Source organism: Phascolarctos cinereus, unplaced genomic scaffold, assembly GCF_003287225.1.
Source record: "Phascolarctos cinereus isolate Bilbo 61053 unplaced genomic scaffold, phaCin_HiC Scaffold_4;HRSCAF=312, whole genome shotgun sequence".
Classification (NCBI taxonomy): Eukaryota; Metazoa; Chordata; class Mammalia; order Diprotodontia; family Phascolarctidae; genus Phascolarctos; species Phascolarctos cinereus.
Genome location: NW_027555847.1, coordinates 666,496,568 through 666,511,813, shown reverse-complemented (window position 1 = coordinate 666,511,813; position 15,246 = coordinate 666,496,568). Strand labels below are relative to the sequence as shown.

Here is a 15,246-nt window from a genome sequence, read left to right as displayed (position 1 = left end):
TTTCAATGTGACTGTCTCCAAATCACAGTCACAGTGGCCATAATTTCTTTCCTTTCTTTTTTTCCTTCCTTCTTTTCTGCTTTCTTCTTTTCCTTCATTCCTTCCTTTCTGCCTGCCTGCTTTGTCTAGAAGGAGAAAAGCCCACTTTTAGCCTCTCTTTTTAGAAATCATAATAAAGCATTTTAAATTATGTATATATATATATGTATATATATTCTATTTAAAGCATTTGAACTAATCTCAAAGGGATTAAAAAAAATTTTTTTTTATCTAGCAATTCTGAAACGAAGTCCTGCTCCTCTCTCCTTAGATTAACCCAGGAAGAACTCCGTCCTCATGAAATTAAGGTAAAAATCAGATTATGGACAGGAGCCCCATATCAAGCCCCCTAAGAGAAGGTGGCTAGGATGGGAGAGGAGAGAGAGTTACGGTCATTCATTCATTCAGCTCAGGTCTGGCCATATCAGTTTCTGGCACCTACATTCCAAGTCAGGATCCACCTCAGCTCTCATTCTCCTGCTCCAGATACGACATTATATTCTCATAAAGTGCTCATCTCAGGTACTTTTTTTTTTCCTACTGAAAGAGCTTATTCCCTTCTTGCACTAACTGCCACCTTCTTTATAGGCATAATGATGGCAATATAAAATGGCTCAGTATCGACCAACGTCTTTTAAAGAAATCTCCAAATGCGGCCCGAAGTAACAGAAACGTAGTCGGTAGGATTCGAACCTACGCGGGGAAACCCCAATGGATTTCTAGTCCATCGCCTTAACCACTCGGCCACGACTACTCGAGAAAATACACTATTAATTCAATTATTCAAAGTATTGTCATTCTTTCCTCTGTATAGTCTTTCTGCAGAATCAAATTATCTTCTTTCTATTATTCATCAGGATCTCTAGTTGAATTGCTGTGGCTGAAAATTCCCTGACTCTGGAGCCAATCAAGTGACTAGAGTTTTCAGACAATAGTAACAATCCACCGCCTGACCCGTTCAGCACTGCTTTCTAGCTTCCCAATAGCTGGCAGAACGTAGGTTCCGTGGGCATAGCTGCAGAAAACCCCAGCTCTGTGTCCCTTTCCCTCTCCCCTCTCCGCTGCCTACGATCAACTTTCGAATAACTTTTTACTGAACGCTCAGAAATTCTCGAGCAAGGTTCGCAGTAGAGTGGCATGAAAACCCGGACTGACCTCCTAGGAGTAGAGGACAGCAGCATCCTCCAAGGCTGACATTCAGAGGAGATTTCTAGTGGCTGATCAGAAGAGTTTTTCTCCACCACGCAGTTAGCTGGAAAGGGCCGCGCCGAGGGTTAGAGGTAGGTCCCAGAGGCCTTTGCTTTCTGGGGTTTGGGTGCCAGGAAAAGTGGTTTGAGATCCACAAGAAAAGGGCTCGTAGGTAAGCAGGTAGGTATAGCCATGACAGTAACCTCAGAACAGAAATCCAGGGATAAAACAAGGAAACTAAAAAGAAAGTTTAATTTGAACTAACTTTTTGAAGGGTTTCATTTGAGTACAGTTGTCCACCCGGCTGTTTCTATAGTGTAGTGGTTATCACATTCGCCTAACACGCGAAAGGTCCCCGGTTCGAAACCGGGCGGAAAGAAGTCGAGAGACCAACGTTTTTCATCAAATCAGAAAGATTGGTTCGATTTCTGAGAAGAAAACTAAAGAGAAAGTTTAATTGGAACTGACCAACCGAGAATGAGAAAGGATTTTTGTGGTAGCTTTTCTTAGGCTGATTATACAAGTGTTTATTGATAGGACTTGTTACGGGCAAACCACAACTCTGAAGACCAACGGACCACCAATAAAATTTAAAAATCAGTTACTCATTTTCTGCTTTCAGATGGTTATGTGATGTAAAATGATAAACAGAATACAAGCAAGGGACTCATAGGGACGAAGAAGACCTTCAAAGTATTCGATATCATTTCAGAGGCAGAGAACACATTTTGTTAGATCAGGAAAGTTTTAGGGAAGATACTCTTGAGTGGATCCTGGTAGGTAGATCAGGAGGTTTCTCTGCCAACTGGGAGCAAGTAATGGTATGGCTTTTGTGCAGTTTGTGAGACTTTTTAAGTCTGCATTTTCAATCCCTAATCAGGAGAGACTATTACTTGTCCAATCACACAATCTTTCCCCAGATGTACAAAATAAATGGATTGAGGTGGCAGTCTTTGGCTTTTTGGTCTAAGAATATGATCCTCGCTTTGGATGGGAATGATCCCAGATAAGTCAGACATCTTGATTTTGGCTTCCTCATAGCTACTCTCCATCCTACTCCCCCATGTCCTCTGGAGACCCGGAACTCTTACTTTAATAAACTCCATTTGACTCGTTAAAATACAAACACCTATATGTCTTGAAGATAACAGATTTTCTAGCATTAAAAAATACTTGCATTTGTTTTATTTCACTTTTAATGTTGCCTCAAGTTGATTACCTGTGACACCAGGATAACCACCCTTGCTTCAAAGAACTGTTGTTTGTGTTTTATATTGGATTAATTATAGGTTTTTGACTTGTCCCAGGTGATCTCTGCAAGGGCCTGCATTCCCCCTACACAGAAGGAATATAACTGGAGCCTCAAAGTACATTAGTATAGGACTTTCTCCTAACTGGTGGAGATGAACGCCTATGCCTGTGTAAGAGGCAGGGAAGAGTAAGAGAGAGGGGAAGAGAAGAGAGATCTAATCTCTTTGATCTCCCTTGGGTTCTTCAGGTGCCCAGCTTTGAGGTAGAAGATGGACTATACCAACCTCATGCCAGGTTGCACAAGGAAAAAAAAAACTCTAGGAAGAAGCTGACATGACAGGCACTGGTAATTTCCATCATGTCCTTATCCCCAATTTGCTGTACTAGAGACTTCAGGCAATTTCCCTTTGGATAAGATCTGGGAATCTTTCTTGGTTGAATTGTTACCTCACTCCCAATGGGAAAGCTTCTTCACTCTTTGTTGTCTATGTGTGGGATGCCACTCAAATTAAAAAACACAGAGGTATCCAAGGAGAAACAGAAAGTTAATTTATTATTATTTCAAATCTTGAGATTTGGGTGTCCCTCCACCAGTATGCTCTGATGAGGAGAGACAAAGACACAGAAGCAAAGGACCTGATTAAATGGCCCTAATGGGTAAAGACCCCTTCCCACCAACTGGCCAATGATTTGGCTCACAATCTCAACACGAAACTCTACCACAGGAACAAAGAACAACAAACAGTAAGCATATTTTAGTTACAAATCATAAATATCCATATTTAGCCCTTAATTTGTTGAAATATTACCAAAAAAGCAATTAAAAATGTGCAGTCAAGCTAAATACTGTACTGTGTAGCAAGGTCACCATGACTAAAGTATAGCAATAGTTGTAGCAACATGATACAGGGGGGTTTCTTCAGGAGTTTCAGGCTTGGCAACCTTTAACTAGTGACATAACAATGGCCTAGAAAGGGGGGGTACTTGGGGCTAGACTCCTGTAACTCAGGTGATTTCTAGTAAACTAAAACTTAGGCCTGTCAGGCTACTACGCTTGCCTTAAGTCTAATACAATTTCTATTTATTCTTCTAAGAAGTCTTCACAGGACCCCTTATCCTACTCAGCCTTATCCCAAACCTTCATTACACTAAGGAGTCTTCACTGGGACATCCCATTCATCTAGTATATATTCTCTTATGCATGCTTTCTCTGATTTCTGTGTTGCTATGGATTTAGATGAGTAGGTTTCTCTGCTAAAAAAATATGCATATATATGTGTGTGTTTTATAAGGGTACTATTGGTTGTGTGCTCAAGAAAACTACCTACCCAGCCCACCCTTTGTTCTTTCTCTGCTCATTCCTAATACTTCCACTGGATGGGTTTGACCCTGAGGAATGGGCTGGGTTCATCACAGAAAAATAGGTTCATTAAGAAACTGCTGGGGTAATTCAGCAGGAGGTTGAGAAAGATGCCTTTGAGGCACTTCCACAAACCTACACAACTTCTTCATCATCCTAGATGCTCTGGGAAAGGCCATCATGGTAGCATCTGAGACACAAGAGTCCCAATCATTTCAGATGCCAGCCACAACCAACACAGGAGTCCTTCATTGATGGATCCTTCCAACCTAGGGAAACCTACAAGACACTAGTTACAGGCACCTGGGACTGGCAGGAAGGGAAGAAGATAAAGTGATTGGTCTCAGTTCCACAGACAATAGTCTCCTCTCTAATTAGATCTTGCCTAGGTGGCTGACCCTTCCTGCTATTTCTTCTCAGCCCTGATTTTTCCACCAAGTAAGGCTGTCCCCTGACCAAGGAGGCAGACTTACCTCAGGCATGGTGCAGAGGATGGAGTGTTGGCCTGGAATCAGAAAAACCTCAGCTCAAATGAGGCCTGAAATGCTAGATGTATGATCATGGGCAAATTACTGTGGTGATAAAATTGATATTAGTAAAGTCCTTTCCAATTTTATCATCATCATCATCTTGCAAACTTCAAGTCAAGTCAGTGGAGGTTGGATGGGACACCTTTCAAGCACTTGAACAAACACACAGGCACACTCATTCATCATCCTCGTAAGGGGAAATATGTACTGAGAAAAGTAATCCTGGCAATTTCTGAGGCTTGAGAGCTCCAAATATTTCAGTTGCCAGACACCATCCAGGACATGAGTTCACTTTCCTTGAATTTGACCAACACAGGAACTCAAGAGAGACCAGTCTTGCAGGGAACTGAAGAAGATAAAGTGATGTGTCCCAGTTCCTTAGAGGATGTGCTTCCCTCTCATTAGATCAACAACCATAGGCTGCAGAGACAAGGAGAGAGGATCTTTTTCTTTCTCTCTCTCTCTCTCTCTTTCTTTCTCTCTCTTTCTCCTCTCTTTCTTTCTTTCTTTCTTTCTTTCCTTTCTTCCTTTCTTTCTTTCTTTCTTTCCTATGTATCTATCCATTTATCCATCTGTCTATCTGTCTATCCATCTATCCATCTATCTATCTGTCTATCTATCTTATTCTTGGGTTCACAAAACTGTAGGATGACAGGCCTCTAGGTGAAAACTCAAACCTCAAACTTCATTTAGTCATAGATTCATAGAGTCAGCAGCTATCTAGTCCAACCTAAGTAGGAAAAGAATCACTCCCACATCCTTCTAAGAAAATAGAGAAATGATTCCCTGGTCTCTGCTTGAAGACCATAAAGAGAAGGAATTCCACTACTTATTGAGGCAACCCATTTCATGGTTGAACAGCCCCAATTATTCAGGACAGCAAGTATAAATGAAATTCCCATTTATTGCTTCTGGTTCTGCCTTCTGGGGCCAGGCAGAACAAGTCTAATCCCTCCTTCAGGGGACAGCTCTTCAAACCTTTGAAGAGAACAATCTCCCCCTTTTCTTTTCCTCCCCCCACAGCCACAGCCGCACTTCCAGGCTTTTCTTATCCAGTTACTTCCTGTCCAATTCCTTCAAGAGATCTTCATCTGATATAAACTCAAGGCTCTTCATCCTCTTGGTGGCCTTCCTCTGGACACTCTACAGTTTATGAACGTCCTTATTAAGCTATGGTGTAGAGAAGTGAACACAGTACTCTAAGCAACATCTGAGGAGAGCAAGAGTACAGTGGAACAGCCATCCCTATTCCCAAAAGCTATGCCAGGAGCGCATTAGCTTTTATTTTATTTTTCATTTTTTGGAATTTAATTTAACTTTCAGTTCCAAATTATCTCCCTCCAACAACAATTCCCTCCCCTACCCCATTAAGGAGGCAAGAAATACAAATCCATTACAAACTCATGCAAAACAAATTTACATATTAGCTATGTCCTCCCCCAAAAATAAATCTTTAAGTAGATAGATATTAGCTTTTTTGTTTGTTTGTTTAGCTGCCACAAAACACCACTGTCTCTCATTTTTTCGTCTTTCTCTAGTGTGACTAGCTTTATGGCCATTCAATTTCATCTTATTAGACTCATCCTGATGTTCCAGCCTGTCAAATTCCTTCTGCATCTTGACAGTGCACTCTACTGTTAGCTATAATACCTCTTAGCGAACTGTATTTGGCACATTTGATGAGAATTCCATCTATATCCTTGTAATAGCTAGCCTTTACATAATATAGCACTTAAAAGTTTGCTAAGTGCTTCCGACACCATCTCACTCTATCTTCACTTTAACCCTGGGAATTAGGTGCTATTATTATATCTCCATTTTCCAGATGAGGAAATTGAGACACAGGGAGGTTGTGAATTACCTAGGTTGCAGAGTTCCCAAGTGTCTAAGGCCAAATCTGAAGTTAGGTCTTGTCAGCTCTAAGTCCAGCATTCTACTCGCTACAACTAGTTGTCTTAGTCTTGATTAAAAAAGTAAAACCCAAGTGACCAATGTTCCATGAAAATTAGAAGGACCACTTAAGTAAAGAAACAAACCGAATACCCTACTTTGACCTTCAGAAACGTAGTTGAGTAGGATTCGAATGCCCTGGGGAAACCTCAATGTCCAGTCCATCGCCTTAATCACCCAACCACAACTACTAGAGATTAATATGTCTTTACCGCAGCTTTTCGAGGCATAGTGATTTTGTGTGGGTGGGTATTTTTTCTAAATAAGCAAATTGCAGCTTCTCTATCATTTACCATCACACCTCTAGATTTGCTATGGCCAGAAGTTTTCTGGAACTAAGCCACCTCCTCACCTTTCCGGTAAAGCATAAATACCCCACTGACTGACCTCTACACCCAAGCTTTCCAGTTTCCCAGTAACTGACATTCCATGCCCTCTGAGGGCTTAGCTTCGAAAAAGCCTTCCACCTCCCACACCTTCCTGCAATCCCCCCCCCCTTTATGCCTGCATCCACTTTTTCTACCTTCTGACCCAACTCTCTGAAATTCATTCATCATTCATTGAAAAATTATTGAGGGAAAGTCTAAGAAGCGCAGAGGTCCGAGTTACAACCAAAGAAAGAGATTAATCAAGCTCTTTGGAGGCAACTATTTTTCCTCCGGGGCCACTTAGAAGCCTCTCGTGCAGTCATACTGACGGACTGAATAGGAGTCTATAACGTCCAGGTCGAAGAAGAACACAAGAGCCTGCGCCTACAAAGAATTTCTCCGGAAGTCATCTTTGAAGATAGATGCTGTTTACCTTCTTTAAGAATGGTGAGGCAGTAGAAACTTGGCAAGATTAAGGAGAGAGGCATCAAAACCTTAGGAAGAAACACGACGAGGATGGGACTCGAACCCACGCGTGCAGAGCACAATGGATTAGCAGTCCATCGCCTTAACCACTCGGCTACCTCGTCAATTACGACGCTAAGGTTCCGTTTTTGGAAGATTTGTTTTGATTAAGAGGTTCTTTCCACAGTCTTTGCAAAATTAATATTTTTCGTTGGGGGTGGAGACTGGATCAGTCTCATCTGGAAAATCACAGCCCTCCGAGGCACAAGGAATAAAGTTATAAGGTCCTCACTTTTGGCTCCCCACCTGTTTCATATACGTTGCTTTCTGCTTACCTCTAAATTGTAAACAATTATTTTCCTTTTCTTCCAGCAGCGATACATTCTCTGGGAGCTACCCTTCTGACTCACACAAGACCTGGAAGATCCCCATCGGGGTAACTTCTACGCCAGACAGTTAAGGGGATTTTGTGTATCCGCATTCATCAAGCTCCGTAGCCCCGTAGCTCCTCACTGGGGAGCTTCTATAACTAGCTCGAATCAAAGTCATTTACCAAGACGGCGTAGTAGGAACAATTAGCTGCAAAACATACCCTCCTCCGCAGTGGATGGAACACAGGCTCTGAAGTCAGGAGGACTTCAAATCCGGTCTCAGACCAAACACTTGACACTTACTAGCTGTGTGACCCTGGGCAAGTCACTTAATCCCAATTGCCTTAAAAAAAATACCCACCTCATCCTGCAGCTTCTGACATACTCTCCCACAAACACTCAGAGTCAATGGGAAGAATGGGAACAAGCAGAATGCACTGGTATTGAGGCACTCACACAGGGAATTTATAATCCTAAGAGAATTCAGTTCTCAATACTTCAGGACCCTACGTCCTTTCTCTCCTGAAGTCCTCATTTCCTACCTCCCACCAATCACCTCCTGCAAAGCGTCTCTGTTAGGTAGACTTGTCTGTTTTTCTCCACCGCTGCCTGAATCTGTTTTAAAGTTGTATCTTGTTCTGGTTCCCCTGCTATTCTCTCCTCACAGTCAGCGTAGTAAGTTTTAGCAGAAAATAAGATTGCAAAGAGAAATCTATAAGTCACGTACAAACCGTCACAAAGATCAAAGGAGTATATTTTTACAAATTATACCATATATTAACTAAAATTTCACATCTTCGCAATATGTGCCGAATCAGGAAAAACCATCTAGACGCTGCTTGCCAAAGTTTTGGTCCTAACATATGTAAATTCCAGACAAAATCCAGACCTTCACAGCTCTAGACCAGCAGAACCTCAACAAGGTGCTGATAACTTTGACATGACGACTTTGAAGTTTTACCAATAATTTTGAGATGATTTAGGTATGCTAATGAACCATTCCCAAGGTTGCACAGCTAAGATTTGGTCTGTTTCTCCCCCAAACCCTATAAAAATGAGACCTCAAACTCCTACCCAGCCATATTCCATCTCCATCGGTCCACGCTGCTTCATGCTCCCAACTCTAATCCATGGTTAAGTGAGTGATATTTCCTGCCTCTCCCTTTCTTCTTCGCCATTCATCCTTCCTCCCTTCACCATTTCCAGTCCTCATGCCGTAATCTGCATGTGTACCACTTCTCCAGGCTTGTCTCTGCCTTTTTGGGCTTTAACCTCTGTGTTTAATTAAAGTGACGCCCAGGGTTCCGATGTCAGAAGTGATCTTTCCCTGGGAGTACCTAAAGAACGGGGCATGCCTGCTCCATTTCATAATTTCGTAAATTATCAAACCACCGCCATAGACAGCTCTCTTCTCATCTGATGCAAATCAAGGTCATTAAAAAGGATTCCAGACTGATTACTCGATGTGCATTGGGGGAGGGGAGAGAATGCAGGGGTAGGCCGGGCGATTGGAGTCTGCTCCCTGCTGGGTGGAGAGATTCTTCTATTCTTGAGTAGCCTTGCAGAAGGATGTGAAGCACAGATGCGGGAGGGAGGAGGAGCGGAGAGAAATTCCCTCTCCCCTTGCAGTCCTTCCGCAAAGAACTCATGCCTCACTACCTCCAGGGCTTGCAGCCCTTTAGTTTTATAGAGATTAGCAATGGCATATACAGCATTCCTGCTAGCCTAGCCTCGGCTGGTCTTACAAATGCTTCCAGCAAAGTTCTTCCTAACACATCAATACCTCCTGCTTCTATTGGATGATTTCATCAGTTGTTGAAACGTGGGGAAACAATGGATCAGAGACTCTTCTCTCCACCCCTTTTCAAGACAAGAATAAATCCAATTGGTCAGTCCAGTATTAGGAAGAGAAAGGAAATCCCAACACGTCTGAATTCAATAGTCTCTAAAATTAGAGCTTTAGCCTACGTGGAAAATCACTAAGAGAAGTTCCTGACATTACGACATGTTGGGACTGGAACAGTGGGATTGAGAGGTAGAGACTGAGAAAGGATTGTTAAATCGGGAGAGGGGACGGCGACTAGCAGTTAGAAGTCAGTGTTCTGTAGTAGCACCCCTGTGACCCAGTCGGGAGGCCTTCTACTGCTGCTTCTGCCCCACTGTATGACCTGCACAGCAAGAAATGCAGTGAAAACTTCCCGGAAGCAACAGTGGCCGAAGGTGCTGAACGGATTGGACACACTCACCCCTTTAGTCTGAGGGACGATTGTACTGTTGATGCCAGCGCGCAGTTTCCAGGGAGAAGGTAGAGGCCTACGTCTTATGGTCGGCTGGCTCGCGGCTCTTCTGAGGGTTACGGTGAAAAGGCCTGGGCCAACTGAAAAAGCACAAGCAAGAGACAGACACATGGTTAGGAGATACACGAGACCAACACATCAGGGTGGCGGAGGCTGCCAGGGCTAGATCACCGAAGATCTGGAGCGGCCACAGTGACAGGCAAAGTCCTGCTTGTACAAACCCGAGACTAGGCAGGTTGGTCTGGAGCAGGCGGTTGTGCACCCGGCTGTTGGTTGTAAAGAGCTGAGCCGGGACGAGAGCTAGAAGAGGAGCCTAGCTCTCAGGTGCTTCCCGCCTCCTGCCCCTGTTGTTTGTCGGTTAGACAGTGTGGTTTCGACCTGATGGAGAAAAGACTGGTAGGGAAGCAGGTAGGCACAGGTGTGAAAGTTCCCCAGAACTCGTGTAGGGACAAGAAAATTAATGGGAAGGCATTTTAACTTGACTTAGCTAAGTTTTTTTCTTTTCCTTTTAAATAGTATTTTATTTTTTCCATTACATATAAAGATTATTTTAAACAAAATTTTGAGTTCCAAATTTCCTCCCTTCCTCCTCCCTAAGACGGTAAGCAATTTGATACAGGTTATATATGTTTAATCATGTAAAACATACTCCATATTAGTCATATTGCATAAGATGAAACAGAACAAAAGTGGAAAAATCTATGAAAAAATAAAATGAAAATACTGTGCTTCGATCTGCATTCATACTCCATCAGTTCTTTCTCTGGAGGTGGATAATATTTTCCATAATGAGTCTTTTGTAATTATCTCAAATCATTGTATTGCTGAGAAGAACTAAGTGAATTATAGTTGATCAGTGCACAATGTTGCTGTTACTGTGTACAAAGTTCTCATTATGCTCACTTCACTTTGCATTAGTGTATGTAATCTTTACAGTTTTCCTGTTTGCATTAGTTTATGTAATCTTTACAGTTTTTTCCTGAAATCATTTCATTTGTCATTTTTTATAGCACAATAATGTTCCATCACCATCACACACCACAGCTTGTTCAGCCATTCCCCAATTGATGGGCGTTGCCCTGCCCCCCCCTCAATTCTTAGCCACTACAAAAAAGAGCTGTTATAAATAAAAATACATGCATTTATAAAGAAAGGTAATACGTGTTTGGGATCCTTGGAGGGGCCTAGACAGTATTTCTGCTCAGTCCTGATGTTTCCATTGTTGGGATTGATGCTTGCAGATTGGGGTGGATTTATGGAGGGAAATGTTGCCCGCAACCAGATAGTACACCGAACGGAAAGGTGAGAAATAAAATGTGAAGACATGGGCCAGGCGGAGCAGTAGAACTGACCCAGTTTATTCTTCTGAGGGTACAGTACATATAGAGAAAATCTATCCTAACTTTAAAGAGTCCTCCCCATGAAACACTCCCCAAAACATCTGCTAAAGATGTGATAACATACATTTCCTCCTTATCAGAGTTCCTAGATAGGGTTGTAAATTCCAAGGCTTCTTCCTGGCACCTGTATAGAGGAGTGAATATATAAATCTAAGGTTCAAAGAGTGAGAAGGAATGTCTCAGGAGCCTCCTAGCAGGGAGAGATTTGGAGAGCCCTGCTTCTTAGTTATTGAGCCCTTTGGGTTAAAGCCTGGGCAAAGGTCAAACTCTGTCCTGGATCTTAAAACCATGTCAGACTCTTAAGAGCGGCCCTCAGCAGGGAAACTGGTTCATTAGGAAATCTCTGAGCCAATTCATTTGGGATTGTTGAGGGATGTCTTTCAAGCACTTCCATAAACCCCAACACACTGGCAGTTTCATCATCCTAGGGGGAGAGGTGGGCTGGGAAAGGTTGTTACAGCACATCTGAGACCCCAGAGACCCAAATATTTTAAGTGCCAGTCACCACTTGAGGCAGGAGCCCAGTGCTCATGGATGTTGCCAATGCGGAAACACATTGAGAGACTGACTCTGAGCACAAAGGCCTAGCTAGAAGTGAAAATAAATTGTTAGCACTGATAAGTTTTATTATGTATTCATCTGGTATTCATGACTACCTTTTGAAGTAGGTGCTATTATTATTCCCCTTTTACAGGTAAGGAAAGGGAGACACAATGAGGTTAGGTGATTAACTCAGCACCACACTGCCAGAAAGTGTCTGAGACAATGCTATGCCTTATATATTCCTGACTCCCAAGTCTTACACTCTATCCATTGCACTACCTACTTGCCTGCCTACTGACATGTGACTCAATTCAACATGTGTTGTTTCACTTTAGTCTCATTGGACAGAACAAACACAAGCTGTAGGGCCATGAGAAAGCCAGCTAAAATCTATTCCTATTCACGTGGATGTATACACCTGGACTGGAACTATGGAGTTTACTTTCCTTATGGCATCATCAACGAGGCTTCTTACTATTCTGTCAGCAAGGGAATACAAGACTTCAATTACTTCCATATCAACTGATAGAATTGAGTTGCAATAAGCTTTCACGCCAAGAGGAGCTCTACCCAAGTGGCTTAGCAACAAGAAGTCATTCATCAATTTCCTAGAGAACATTCATCAAGGCATCAAGGGAATGATACTTGATGAAAATAACAATGACATTGCAGGCACAATAATTTCTTTTAGTAGGATTGCTCATGATATCATTTCAAGTAAGCAAGATGATTCCTTTCTGCTGCTACTACCAGGTACTTACAGTGTCACTGCCACAGCATCTGGGTATGAATCAGAGGCAATGACTGTGACAGTTGGACCTGCAAAGCCAAAGCAGGTTAATTTTCAGCTCAGGAAAAATATTACCAGAGAACCCATTGAGCAAAAAGTGCCAGTCAAGGTTCCTGATGGCCAAAATCTGCTAAAGAAGGTGACATCTTGAGCAGCTGACAGAAGAATGTGGAGAGGCAGGTCCTGATCACCCAATAGAGGTCACCCCTGCCTTTAAACCATAGTCACTTAGACCAGGATGAGAATAAGAGTCCAAGAGGCAAACTTGATGACAGCCTGTTATGTCCACTATTAAATAAGATGAAGCTATCTATGTTATTATCTGTGATATATTTAAATACAAAACGAATTGAGAAAGAAAAAAAGAAAATGAGTAGAAGCATAATACTGTTCAGTTTTAGTGCCCTGCAGTCCCATAGAAAATGTGTCTAGATCAGAAGTTACTTGTTCATTATTAATCATTATTGATTAGGGAAATGCAAATTAAAACAACCATGAGATATCATATTACACCTATCAGATTGGCTAAAGTTATTGAAAGTGAAAGTGACAAATGTTGGAGAGGATGTGGAAAAATTGGGACATTTAATTCATAGTTGGTGGAACTGATCCAACCATTTTGAAGAACAATCTGGAATTATGCCTAAAGAGTTATTAAACTGTCTATACCCTTTGGCCCATCAATACCACTATTAGGTCTGTTTCCAAAGATGATTAGGGAAAAAAGGAAAAGAACCTAAATGTTCTAAAATATTTATAGCAGTTCTCTTTGTGGTGGCAAAGAACTGGAAATCATTGGGATGTTTGTCAACTGGGGAATTGAATAAGTTGTGGTATATGATTGTGTTGGAATACTACTGTCCTATAAGAAATGCTGATCTTAGAGAAACATGGATAGACTTGCATGAAATAATGAAAAACAAAATGAGCAGAACCAAAAGAACACTGTATGCAGTAACAGCAATATTGCTTTAAAAACAATTTTGAGCAACTAAGTAATTTTGACTATTCTAAATACCCAAATGAACAAGGACCTATGAAGGAAGATGCTGTCTGCATCTGGAGAAAGAACTGACAAATAGAAGTATGTATCGCATGATTTTACACATACATACACATTTGTATCTCAGGGTAGACATCTCTAGGGTGGTGGGGTGAGAGAGAAAAAAAGGGAAAAAAAGAAAGTTACATGATAGCTTTATTATATACTTTAAAACAATAGCAAGTTATACATAAGAGATTTGCAGTTTCATGCACAATCGTCTTTTCCCCCCATTCTAATCTGTTGTAGAAATGCTTGTTTTATTTCTTAAGTTCAGAATAAAATTGCATTTAAAAAAAAAGAAGTTACTCATTCAAGCCTTTTCTGTTTTGTGTTTTATCAGCCATGCTTAGAGTCTGTATTTCATTAATACAGTCTGGTTTCATTAATCATTTGAATAAGTCTGTAATTCCTGAGAGGTCTGAACAATTTAATAGAAGCTGGTTAGGTACATTGTTCACTCCTAAGGTTTCTCAAGTCTTGTCTGTAGCTTCCCTCTTAGCCTCCAGCAAGGACTATACAAGCTTTTGTGAGCCAAATAAAAAGATTTGAAATTTTTTTCTTTTCACCCCTCCCTCCTCTCCAACCACTCTGTTAGCCTCACTCTTATATCTACTACCCTCATACATCATTCTGCTAATCCTTTCCCCTCCAGTAGACACCGGAGACTTTGGCCTTTCTCTTTGGTAAACTTCCTTTGACTTGTTTCAACACATATCTTCATAGTAGCAATTGTGATCAAACTTACCTCACAATAAACCCTTGTCAAGTGTAAGAAAAACATTAGTGTTATCTACCAAGAACTGCACAGAAAATGCTGTAGTCTAATCCTCACAGGAATGCTTCTAGTAAAACAGAACAAATCAAGGAAACTAGGGAGAGAGTTGACTATATTTTGGTTATATACAAAACCTTAAATAAAATTAGCCACCAAGCTAGAATCTCCAGAAAGCATCTAAGGATCTGCATGAGAACTCTAGAGAAAATAGATCTATGTATGATGCAAATTTATTTTGCTTTATTCTTCAAATCAGACTAAGTTCTAAGTGCCCAGCAGGTTTTCAACCTTTGCTGTGATCCATTTTACCAGATTTATAAAAATAATCTGTGAGTAAAGGAAGGATGCCCTCTCTTACCACTACTATTTAACATTGTGCAAAAAAAAAAGTGCTGTAGCAATAACACAAGAGAAATCAAGGGAATTAGTACAATGAAAGAAGAAACAAAATTCATGATTTTTGCAGATATATGGTAATTTATTTAGGAAACCTTAAGAGTCAATCAAAACATTAACTCAAGTAAAGTTGCAGGATATGAAATAAATTCACACCAATTATCAGCATTTTTCTTTCTTATTAACAAAACTCAGTAGGAAGAGTTAGAGAGAGAAATTCCACTCAAAAGAATTATAGAAGCTATAAAATAATTTGGAATGTTTCCAGGAAGGGACATCCAGGAATTCTATGAATTCCAGGTTAAAATGCTTTTCAAAAATAAAGATTAAACTACAGAATTGGGAAGACAGTTGCTCATGGGATGGTTGAATCAAGATAATAAAATTCCTAATATTATCTAAGTTAATTTCCTTATTCAGTGCTATACCAATTAAATTACCAAGGGAACATTTTATAAGGCTAGTAAAAAATAATACT

The 15,246-nt window shown here is 41.1% G+C and overlaps 3 non-coding genes across 3 annotated transcripts; 1 reads left to right on the top strand and 2 right to left on the bottom strand.

Moving 5' to 3' along the window:
• Nucleotides 1-711: 711 nt before the first annotated feature.
• Nucleotides 712-793, bottom strand: TRNAS-AGA (transfer RNA serine (anticodon AGA)). Its single transcript has one exon. It is a non-coding gene; the product is annotated as a tRNA-Ser (tRNA).
• A 740-nt stretch (nt 794-1,533) lies between these two features.
• Nucleotides 1,534-1,606, top strand: TRNAV-AAC (transfer RNA valine (anticodon AAC)). Its single transcript has one exon. It is a non-coding gene; the product is annotated as a tRNA-Val (tRNA).
• Nucleotides 1,607-7,194: 5,588 nt separating this feature from the next.
• Nucleotides 7,195-7,276, bottom strand: TRNAS-GCU (transfer RNA serine (anticodon GCU)). The gene has a single exon. It is a non-coding gene; the product is annotated as a tRNA-Ser (tRNA).
• Nucleotides 7,277-15,246: the final 7,970 nt, after the last annotated feature.